The 11,107-nt window shown below is 37.3% G+C and overlaps 1 protein-coding gene across 1 annotated transcript in view; it reads right to left on the reverse strand.

Annotated features, from left to right (window-relative positions):
* Positions 1 to 10,560, reverse strand: part of CLVS1 (clavesin 1) — a 216,018-nt gene extending 205,458 nt beyond the window's left edge. The window contains 1 exon segment of the mRNA XM_021002153.2: positions 10,386 to 10,560. The gene's annotated coding sequence lies outside the window, so the exon portion shown is untranslated.
* Between the last annotated feature and the right edge of the window lie 547 nt (positions 10,561 to 11,107).

Genomic DNA, 11,107 nt, shown 5'->3' on the forward strand with positions numbered 1-11,107 from the left:
GGGAGGCAGCTAGGTGGTGCAATGTATAGAGAGTGCCAGGCCTAGAGTCAGGAAGACTCATCTTCTTGTGTTAAAATTTGGCTTCAACACTTACTAACTGTGTGATCCTGGACAAGTCATTTCACCCTGTTTGTCTCAGTTTCCTCATCTGTAAAGTGAGCTGCATAAGGAAATGGCAAACCACTCCAAACCACTAAGAAAACCCCAAATGGAGCCACAAAGAGTTGGACATGACTGAAAAACAACTGAACAGCAAAAACATTTATTAAATGCCTCATTATGTGAAACAATGAGTTAGGTACTAGGCATAAAAAGATGGAAAAAGGAAATAGTCCCTACCACAAGGGAGATTATATCCTCTTATAGCTATAGACCCTCATATTTATATAGTCATTTCTATTTCAATATATGCTCATATAAATTATCCTATTCTATTGCCACTATAATTCTGAGAGATAGGTCATTTCAAGCTCCACTTCCAAATCAACAAACTAAGCTTCCTGAATTCTGACCATCATTAAATGTCTCTCCCACCCTCCAATGGAACCTTAGCCTCTGCCTCTGAAACCATCCTGGGCTCTGTTAAATGAACTTTTGCTTTATCTTGCCTGGTTCCCAGGCAAGTTGTCACTTCCTAGCATAATTTCCAAGCTTTGCTATCACTGCTATAACTTTTCCCTCTCCCTATCTAACTTCCCTTGATAGACTGTTTTCCCTCATTACAATGGCAGCTCTTTGAGGGCAGGAACCATCTTGCCTTTTTGTATTTCTATTTCTGACACTTATCACATTGCCTGTCCTTGACCCTCTTTTCTTCTCTCTCTATACTGTTTCGCTTGGTATTCTCATCAGTTCCCATGGGCTCAATATCTTTATACTTACGATTCTCAGATCTACTTATCCAGCTGTATCTACCCTCTCTCCTAACCTAAACTTGTATCTCCAACTGTCTGTTGGACATCTGGAATTGGATGTTTTTAGAAATCTTAAGCACAACATAACCAAAACTGAACCCATTTGTTTACCCTCACCCCATGCACACATACAAGCCCTCTGCCTTCAAAACGTCTTTATTATTGTCCATGATACCACCATCCTTCCAGTCACCCAAACTTGAAACCTAGATGTCATCCTTGACTTCTCAATGTCTCTCATCTCCCATATTCATTCTGTTGGCCTATCAATTTTATCTTTGTAATCTATCTCATAAGGCCTTTCTCTCCACTCACATTGCCACTGTTTGTGCGAGCTCTCATCACCTCCTGCCTAGACTATTACAAAATATTGGTGGCTGGTTTGTCTGCCTCAAGTCTCTTTCCACTCTAGTCCATTCTCCACTCAGCTGCTATCAAAGTTATCTTCCTAAAGCAGAGGTCTGACCATGTCACCCCCTTCCTACTCAATAAATTCCAGTGACTCCTTATTATTTCAAGGACCAAATACAAAATCCTTTGTTTAGCATTCAAATCTCTTAATAACCTTCTGTTTTACCTTTATAGTTCTCTTACACCTTATACTTCCCCCAAGTACTCTATGATCCAATGACACTGGTTTCCTTCCTATTCTTTATACAAGACACTCCAGCTCTGGACATCAGGAATTGTCAATTGCTGTCCCCCATGCCTGGAAATCTCTTCTTTCTCATGTTAACTTCCAGGATTCCTTAGCTTCCTTCAAGTTTCAGCTAAAATCCTACTTTTTGCAGGAAACCTTTCATGACCCCTCTTAATCCTAGTGCATTCCTTCTGATAGTTATTTCCAATTTATCCTGAATACAGCTTGTTTGCTCATAGTTTTTCCCATGTTATATCTGGTATTAGACTGTGAACTCTTGGAGAGCTGGGACTGTCTTTTATCTTTCTTTGTATTCCTTAGCACAGTGCCTGGAACATAGTAGACTCTTAATAAATGTTTACTGACTGACTGACTAAATGCTCTATCATATACCATACTACAAATCCATCTATCTATCTATCTATCTATCTATCTATCTATCTATCTATCTATCTGTCTGTCTGTCTGTCTGTCTGTCTGTCTGTCCTGTCTATCTTCTATTTATGTATGAAAAGTTAATTCCTAATGAGATTATATATGGGAAAACTCTTGGTTCCTAAATCATTAAATCTAAATACAAAGTGACATTCATGTAGTCATTATTATCAATTATCGTCATCTTTTATATAAATGGGACCTGATAAATGATTCACTCAAAGTCACAAGGAAAATTAATGGTATATCTGAAAAGAAACAGCAAAGTATAAAAGGGGAACTTTGTATGTAGAGTCTTGGGTCCACTACTTATTAACTTGTACCACTGGGCAATTTACATTTTCTCTGAACCTCACTTTCCTAACCTATAAAATGAGGATGTCAATATTCATACTTTTAGGATTGTTGTGAGAAAAGTGCTTTGTAAATTGCATAATACAATGTATATAAGTGCTAGCTCCACGATCTTTGTAAGGACTTAATAAATGCTTTTCCATTCCATTCCAATGCTTTTTCCATAAGAACTCCTTTCCCCTCAAAAGACAATAAAAGGAAAGTTGCATGAAAATGGAAACTTTCCATAAAGGGTAATGATATTGACAGAATCAAAAAGGGAAAAGCTATGAAATCTGAAATTTGCTCTAGAAATATGAAAATCAAAACCTTGATAAATGAGCCATATATTTGAAGGGCATTCTAGTGTTCCTAGACATGTAAGTGAAATTTGAAAATAAATGCAAGGAACTATACTCTTTGACCCAAAATTTCTACTGTTAAGACCATATCTGAGAGTCTTACAAAAAAAATAAGTACTTGCTATTAACAAAGAGATACATGGCAGCATTATTTGTAATTTAACAAAATAACCTGTAACATAAATATCCAACAGAATAGTTAAATTATAATATACTCATGTATTAAAATATTATAGTGCCAATGTGATTGACAAGTATGAGGACTATAAAGTACTATGGAAAGACCTTCATGAAATGATAAAAAATCAAAATCAGAAATTACAAATCAACTACAACCATATAAAAGACAAACTGGGGTGGAATAAACAAAGAGTCCTGATAGAGACTTATTGGGAGGGACTGAAAGGTTGTTGTTTGACTGCACCTGTGTTTTCCTCAGTATACAGAGCTCTAGAGGAAGAACTTTCTCTCCCATTGAAGGGAAGCACCTCCTCAGCAATCTAATCCTAGAGAAGCGACTGTGCTGATGAGAAGTAACTATAGCCCAAGCTCACAGAGTCAGTACTTCTCAGAAGTGGGAAAAGCTCTTCTAGCATTTTAAAACATTGAAATTTATTTTGAAAAAATTTTTTGAATACTTAAAAAGCAAGTTAATGTGTTGCATGGATTATAGATGTGAAGTTTTTAATACATTAATAAAGAGGAAATTATATATGAAATTGATTATCAACATAGAACCATGAGATTAATCATATACACTCATAATGGAATTAAATGATCCAAATGTCCTACAAGCAAATAAAGCTGACTACCTGGTCTTTCCATAGTGGTGGAATTTGCTTCTCCTAGTCTTATATTTACAATGAATTTGTAAATATGAAATTTGTAAAAATGAATTTCTCAAAACTCACATCTTGTTTGGAGAATCTGTGTGACAGAGTGAGTAGATAAAGCATTAGAGTCAGCAAGACCAGAGTTCAAATGATACTCCAGATACTTAATAGCTGTGTGACCCTAGTCACATCACTTCACTTCTTTCAGCCTCAGTTTCTTCATCCACAAAATTGGGATAATAATAGGACATACCTCACAGAGTTGTTATGAGGACCAAATGAGATAGGATATGTAAGGCGCTTTAAAAGTGCTATACAAATGTTATCAAGAAAGAAAGCTATTTCCTTAGGATTAAAAACTGGTAGCTTTCTTCTAAAGGAAGTCAAAATGGACTGTCATCTCTAGAGTAAAACTGGGGGGGGGTCACATGGGGAAACCCCAATCATCTTGTTTAAACACAGATTTACCTAAATTCCTGTCTGAAGGATATTGTGCTTTATTATTCCTCTCTGAGGACATCTCATTCAGAGATTCTTTGGACCTGCTCAGAAAAGAATCATTTTCCAATGAAGTCATTGTCAAGTATTTCATTTGTGTCAGTAGTGGAAGCTCTCCCTGTCAGTCATGGAGTGGCTCCTGATTCTTGGTTCATTCTCTTTATGATGGGTGAAAGAGCTAATGCTATCAGTCTTGCAGATAAGCTTTATCTCTGCTTTGGTGGGAGCACCTTCCATTAAAGTGGTCAGAATTCATCCACTGCGTCACTGGCACATACCTCTGCCACTCTTGTCACAGACCAGTTCACCACTCACCCTTCCAACATAAGTACTAATGGATATAGGCTCCCTGTACACCATAGCCATGCTCTTATTTAGTAACTGAGCACAGAGTCATCTGCTTCTACTTGTTCTTACATTTGCTAAAAGGTAACTGTGAGACAGGCATGAGTTCCAACACAGGTAGAAGCACAGAGATATCTTATTTTTAAAAATGATAAAGCTGAATAGTAATAGGTAGGAAGAGCTAATTAATGTGAGTGTGCACAGGAGAAAAAGTGTCAGGTAAAGCTGTGCCCAGAGCTTTCTGCATGATCAACATAGAAACCATGCATCAAAATGTCTTCTTCTTTCAACGAAAAAATTAAACCAAGTCTAATTACCCAGTTCTAATGTGTTGATTATTAGGAAGGACTATGGTGAGTAGTGACTCCTGACTATAATGTTAGAGTTTTCTTCTTTGCTAAGGCAGGAATTTATTATTTAGAATAGAATTCATCTTATACTTCACTGCATGTGGAATTCAGTAGCTTGCTTCAATGTAATGCAATATATGTTTAAGTGGTGATAATAATGACATATAGCATGTTTGCAATGTATTTTATGTATTTTGTATCACTTGAATTTCACAGCATCTCTCGATGTCCATGAGACTCTGCTAGCCCAGCAGGAGACATTAACATTAATCAGTAGTCTAGCCTGGAATCGGGAAAATGAGTTCAAATCCCTTTTCTGACACATGCTGGCTGTTCAACCTTGGGCAGGTCACTTAATATAGTACCAATCACAATGCCCTAACAGAAAGTATGCACTTAATAAAGTCACGTTGACTAATCAATAACCTCTCAGCGCCCCACCCCAGACACTTCTCTAATACGATAAGATGCAGTATAGTTGCATATTTGGTATGGTTAGAGGAAGTTCTCTCACTGGAAGTTCTCTACACTGATTAAATCAAAGACCCAAACAAAACAAAGGTGGAAAAGATATGATCAGGTCCTTGCATTCCTGGAGCTTAAAACTAGTAATATACTAAGATAAATCCACAAATAATTATGATAGAAAATAAATCACAAAAAGTAAAACAAACTGGGATTACTGGTAGTAAATGTTGTAGAAAAATAAGCCAATAACTTTTTAAGTATCCCTAAACAATCTCTGAAACAAGGGTGGACAATGAGCAACCATGCCTTAAATATGTCATCTGTAATTCTTAGAGATTCCAAACTTATTATCATAGAATAACCATTTTTTTTTCTGGTATATGTGGTAAAGCTAGTTTGTTCATCACTGGAGAGAATGAATTTTACATTGGCCCCCTTGCCACATATCAGTATGATAGCTGACATTCTCTTTATATAGCAGAGTCATGCAGATTCATAGGGAACATGGAATCATCCCTAAATACACACATAAAAACGCACACACATAGATACATACACACTCACTCATGTCCCTATATTACTTCTCGAAAGAAAGAAAGAAAGAAAGAAAGAAAGAAAGAAAGAAAGAAAGAAAGAAAGAAAGAAAGAAAGAAAAATTCCCAATGGAAGGAGACAACCTAAAAGATGAGGTGATGGCCTATTCATATAGCCTGAAGTTTGCATCATCTTCTTCCCCTCCCTTCTTCAAACTGAGCAGCTTTTTAGAGTCATGCAGCTCCAATTTGCTGATCCCCCTCCTGCTTCCTCCATGATCTCAGTTAATGGGTACCAAGGACAGTGCATTCTTGTATACAGATGAGTAAGGAACATATGAAATGCAGAGATGCCAGAAATGTGAATTAGATCTGAACTATTAAATCTTTAAGCTGGATTATGATTTAACAGAAAGGTCTTATGAACTTGATGTTGCTTTTTCAGGTCCATCTAAGGAAGAGGTTTATCTATGATTCCTCCTTCTTCTTCTCCTACCCCACCAAAGTGGTAGAAAAGTGAAAACCTAGAGCCCATACAGAGCCATAGAAAGAAGGGAGTAGCAAGCAGTTCCTATTACCCTCAAGAAAGGAGAAAACTTATAGGAGATTTCATCCTCTGCCACCATTATGTCTGACCTGACATACCAAATCATTCTCTGTCCTGCAAGGAAAGAATTCAATAACAAGGATAACTTGTTTATAAACCTGTGAGGCATGACCTGATTGCTGATGAGGTGTTTAAAGGGATTTTATCAGGAAATTGTTGACCATCTATCCTCCATATTCAAGATGGATGAAACAAAAAAAAATGGACCTGAACTAAATAAAATTTGGCTGTTTATAAGCCTGATGATCTCAGGGAAAGGGAGGCATGGGATTAGCATCATCCTTGGGATGTTACAATGTGGGTTCAACCCTTCCCTTGCTTTCTAGTCCCAGAATTTTTATCTAAGTGAAATCAGGTAGAACTGATCATTTTCAATTGCTTTCAAGGAGGAAGGAAGGTGCAAAATGGGCAGAAAATAATTATTTGGGCAATAGGTAGGATTATTAAAGGTGGTAGGACTTTGCCTCAGTGAAGATGGAAATCTAACTGCATTGTGAAGAGTCACAAATCCTTTCAGACCTTGCTAGTTAAACCATTCCTTTATCCATACCAAGGCTGTCTCTCTGCTGATTACATGCAGTGTAGTCCCCACAAAGTGTTAGGCCCAGGCTATTCAATTTGTTTTGACACGTCCTAGGAATGGCTCTGAAAACAAGGGAAAATTTCCTAATTCAAGGTGCTAAAGAACTGGAAGGCATTACTCATGGAAATCAGGGAATCTTCCTTTTGACATCTTTAAAAAAAGAATATATAGTATGGGATAGATTACATATTCATATTTCTCAAGGGAGGAAGCTAGACTAAATTGCCTTTCTAGGACATTCTAGCTTCATGATTCTGTGATGACAGAAAATGTGTGTGTATACATACATACATACATATATATATATATATATACATATATATATGTATATATATATATATGTATATATATGGAGAGAGAGAATTTTATAATTCATATAGTGTTTTCTTCCCAGTCACCTTTCAAAGCAGATAGGTAAAGTATTATTATCTTCTTTTGATAGGGGAAGGGAATAAGCACTTATATAGTGCCTGTTATGTGTCAGGTACTATGTATTATCTCATTTTATTCTCACAATAATCCTGAGAAATATTGCTGTTATTAGCCTCAATTTACAGTTGAGGACACTGGGCAAACAGAAGTTAAGTGACTTTCCCAAGGCCACATAGATAGTAAGTATCTGAATTCAGATTTGAACTCATGTCTTCTTGACTCCAGGCCCAGTGCTCTATCCATTGCTCCATCAGTTACCTCCATAGTAGGGAAACTGAGGCAGAGAAATGAAGTAACATAACCTTTATCAGACCCAGGATTTGAAGCCAGATTCTCTTATTATTTCTTTACACCACACCTTTATTTAATAATTTTAAAATGACTAAATGGTGGTGTGTGCTATAAAAAGGGAAGGGAGACCATGATGGCAATTTACGCAGTAGATTCCTTCTATTCCTGGAAAATGACATTTTCCATTTACTTTCAAAACTTTATTCAGTTAAAGTTCTATTGTTGCAGATGTGGGAAATGGATCATTTCTAGGACAATGAATTAAAAAAAGGTGGAGAGATACATTACATAAAAATTAATAAGCTCAGAGCTTTTATTTCTAGCCAAGGGAAGGATTGCCTTGTAATATGACCCTGCAAATCTCGCTAAAGCAGCATTATTCTGAAATTTCTTCAATGTCAGGAAATATTATTAAATACAGAAAACAAGAGCACTTGAGGCATTAGTCTCCTGATCTGCGTATCTTCCTGGAAACAGATAGATTGTTCTGTATGAGCAGGTTTAAAATATTGGCAGGGCCGAATCATCCTTTGAAAGCAAATAAATTGAGTTCTCTGCATTGTATTGCACAGGGGCTTTAAATATGGAGGTATTATCTGCTCTTCATTGACACTACAGATCCAAGGACACTTTGGGGAAGATGGAATGATTTCTCTCATGTCCTTTTCTGAAAATTTCTTTCTTCTACTGCCCCCAAATAACTAATGTGATGAGCACTCTGTTTTAGTTCTCTTAGCTGTCTTCTTCCACCCCAGAAGTGACTGCATTTCAGGGGCCAATGAAATGATTCGTGTGTGTGTGTGTGTGTGTGTGTGTGTGTGTGTGTGTGTGTGTATAATTGGTAACATTAAATTTTAAAAGATGACTTTCAATTTGATATTCTTGTTCATCCCAAAAGAATTGGATATCCTTAAAAGTCCTGTTTATTTGGGAATAATACATCTTTTTGTTTTCTACACATTTCTAGGACCACAGGGATTAGAACTGGAAGAGACCTCAGAGATCATTTAATTCAATCTCTAATACTGAAGTAATAGTTTTATATTAAACTTGTTTTAGACTCAGCAAAACAAATTATGCTATGATTTTAACTGACCTTTATTATGCTTTGTTTTAAATTAAGTAGTAATAGCCAAATGGTACCTGACATTGTTCATTTTTGAAAAAGCAACCACAATTCTAATTTTTAAATAAGGTGCTAATTATATAGAAAAGAAATACACTTAATTGGCAAAAGAGGTCTTTGTCTTCATTGAAAAAGAAGAAAAAAGTGAAAAATGTACAAAATGCAAATTATACTACCCCAGAAGGTCTTACGAGTTACAATCTCTAATTGCTTTTATTTGTTCATATTATTCAGCATGTCAGATTTACTCAAAGGTTTCTGGAATTGAAGTGACTGGTAGAATCCTTGAGTTAATGTTGGTAAATACTTTTAAGAAAGATGACCCTGGCTAAAGCAAATGTGCCCTGTGAACTTGTATTTGAACCCTAAACTACAAATCAGTAAGATGATGATCGAACTTACTTTAAGCAAGACAAAAAGAAAAAGAAAACATAGTCTCACAGGATATAGTTACATAAAATGCCTTTTCCATTTTTGCAGTCTATTACCCTTTACTATTATAGAAAAATAGTGTTATTGGCTGATTCCTGAGAAAGCACACAGAGTCTTTTACTCCCAATTCTGAGCCAGGCACTGACTAGTGGGAAACAAAGCCTGGCCATCTGCTTCTGAATATCATATCATTACTACTTGGACTATTTGAGCAAATATTTAAGAATCTCTGATTCAAACAAAGGTTTAAAATTCTAACGTCTGAAATGAAGCTCAAGTAACAATAAGGAAACCTTTTAACAGAGGCCACTTCCCAGGGAAAACAGCCTCCACTTAACTGTCACCATCACCGTTATTTTTTATTTGGGTTTGAGAGTTAGCATTTAATGTCTCCATCTTAAAAAAAATCAGCAAAACTTAATTCCCGAGTTTCTGCAGTAAATGCTCAGGAAGGAAAACAGGGGAGTGTGGGTGAAAATGACTCATCAGCCACCCCCACCCTTCTCCCTGATGAATCTTCATTGGAAAACCAGGGTAGAGCTTTTGTGTGTGTGCCCTAACATACATACATACATACATACATACATACATACATACATACATAATCATAACACCACTATGCTCCAGGCCAGTGTTAATCCCCTGAACTTAAACAGTCCGTAATGTGCTGAAAGGCATCTGGCTAACTGCTGGTCTTTGGCAAGTGCCCCATCTGTCTTTGCCTAGCTGGACGGTTTTCTCTCTTGCCTTCACTTTCCCTTTCTCCCAATCAGGCTTCTCTCTTTGTTTTAGGAAGAGTAATTCATCTGAACTTTCCTTCCATCCCTAAAAACTTGTGCTTCTTTTCCTCTGCATGCCGTGATCCGGGGCTTTGTCTGAATGACATGACATAGTTGAGGCGATTGTTGTTTCGGGGATGATGGTGATGGTGATGGTGATGGTGATGGTGATGGTGATGGTGATGGTGATGGTGATGGTGATGGTGATGGTGATCATCCGTGGGAGCACAGGCTGAGCAAGTGCCAAGAGAAGATAGATGAACAGCTGAGGCAGAGAGGGAACTGAAAGAATGAAGTGCAGAGGGATTGCAGATGAGAGCTGTCCACGAACAGAAGTGCTGAAACGCCGCAGCCATGGTTTTGCAACGGGGTGGAGGGAAAGGGACTGGGAGACGCTGCAAATACAGAAAAGAAAACGAAATACCTTCACACGGCTGCACAACCTTGCTTTGGGGTATGTTTATCTGCAGGTGTCCTCGCTGTTGAGCTGGGTGGGTGAGATCCCCTTTGCTGGCAGGTTCAGGCTCAGATCTCTCTAGAAAGCTGTGAATGAAAGCCCCAGCTCCACGGGGCTGTGATTTTGGTAGGAGGCGTGTGCGCTCGAGTCTCTGTCCTTCTACAGGAAAGCTTGCTTTCCCCTGGGTCCTAAAAACCTCCTAATCATTTTTTAGTACGTCCTGTTGGTAGACTGTATCTGTAATGTCTGGGACAGAGAGTACCCAGACTTCTCCCAAACGCTTTTAAAAAGCACTCGATAATACTCACCATTGGGGTCATTTAAGGATCTAGGATTCTGCCAACGTGTAATCAAAGTAAGCAATCACTGGGAGTTAGCTTGAATATCCTGGGGGCAGACAGAGAGGGACTCCTGTCATCCCTTAATAATATTCCAGTCTAAATCATGATTTAGTTAGTTGTATATACTAAGGTTGAAAAACAGTGTCAATACATGCAAAAAATTTTAGGGAAGAATAGGGAAACACGTGAACGTTGGGCACATGAAGATTTAATTAAGTAGCGTTTTATAAACATTTTATTCAAACATTATTTTAAAGTGACATATATTTCATTTAAATAACTTTAATGCCAACTTAACTACTTTTTCTACTGTCTGACTTATTACTCCTTTTTCTTTCATTCATCCAC

Source organism: Phascolarctos cinereus, unplaced genomic scaffold, assembly GCF_003287225.1.
Source record: "Phascolarctos cinereus isolate Bilbo 61053 unplaced genomic scaffold, phaCin_HiC Scaffold_4;HRSCAF=312, whole genome shotgun sequence".
Classification (NCBI taxonomy): Eukaryota; Metazoa; Chordata; class Mammalia; order Diprotodontia; family Phascolarctidae; genus Phascolarctos; species Phascolarctos cinereus.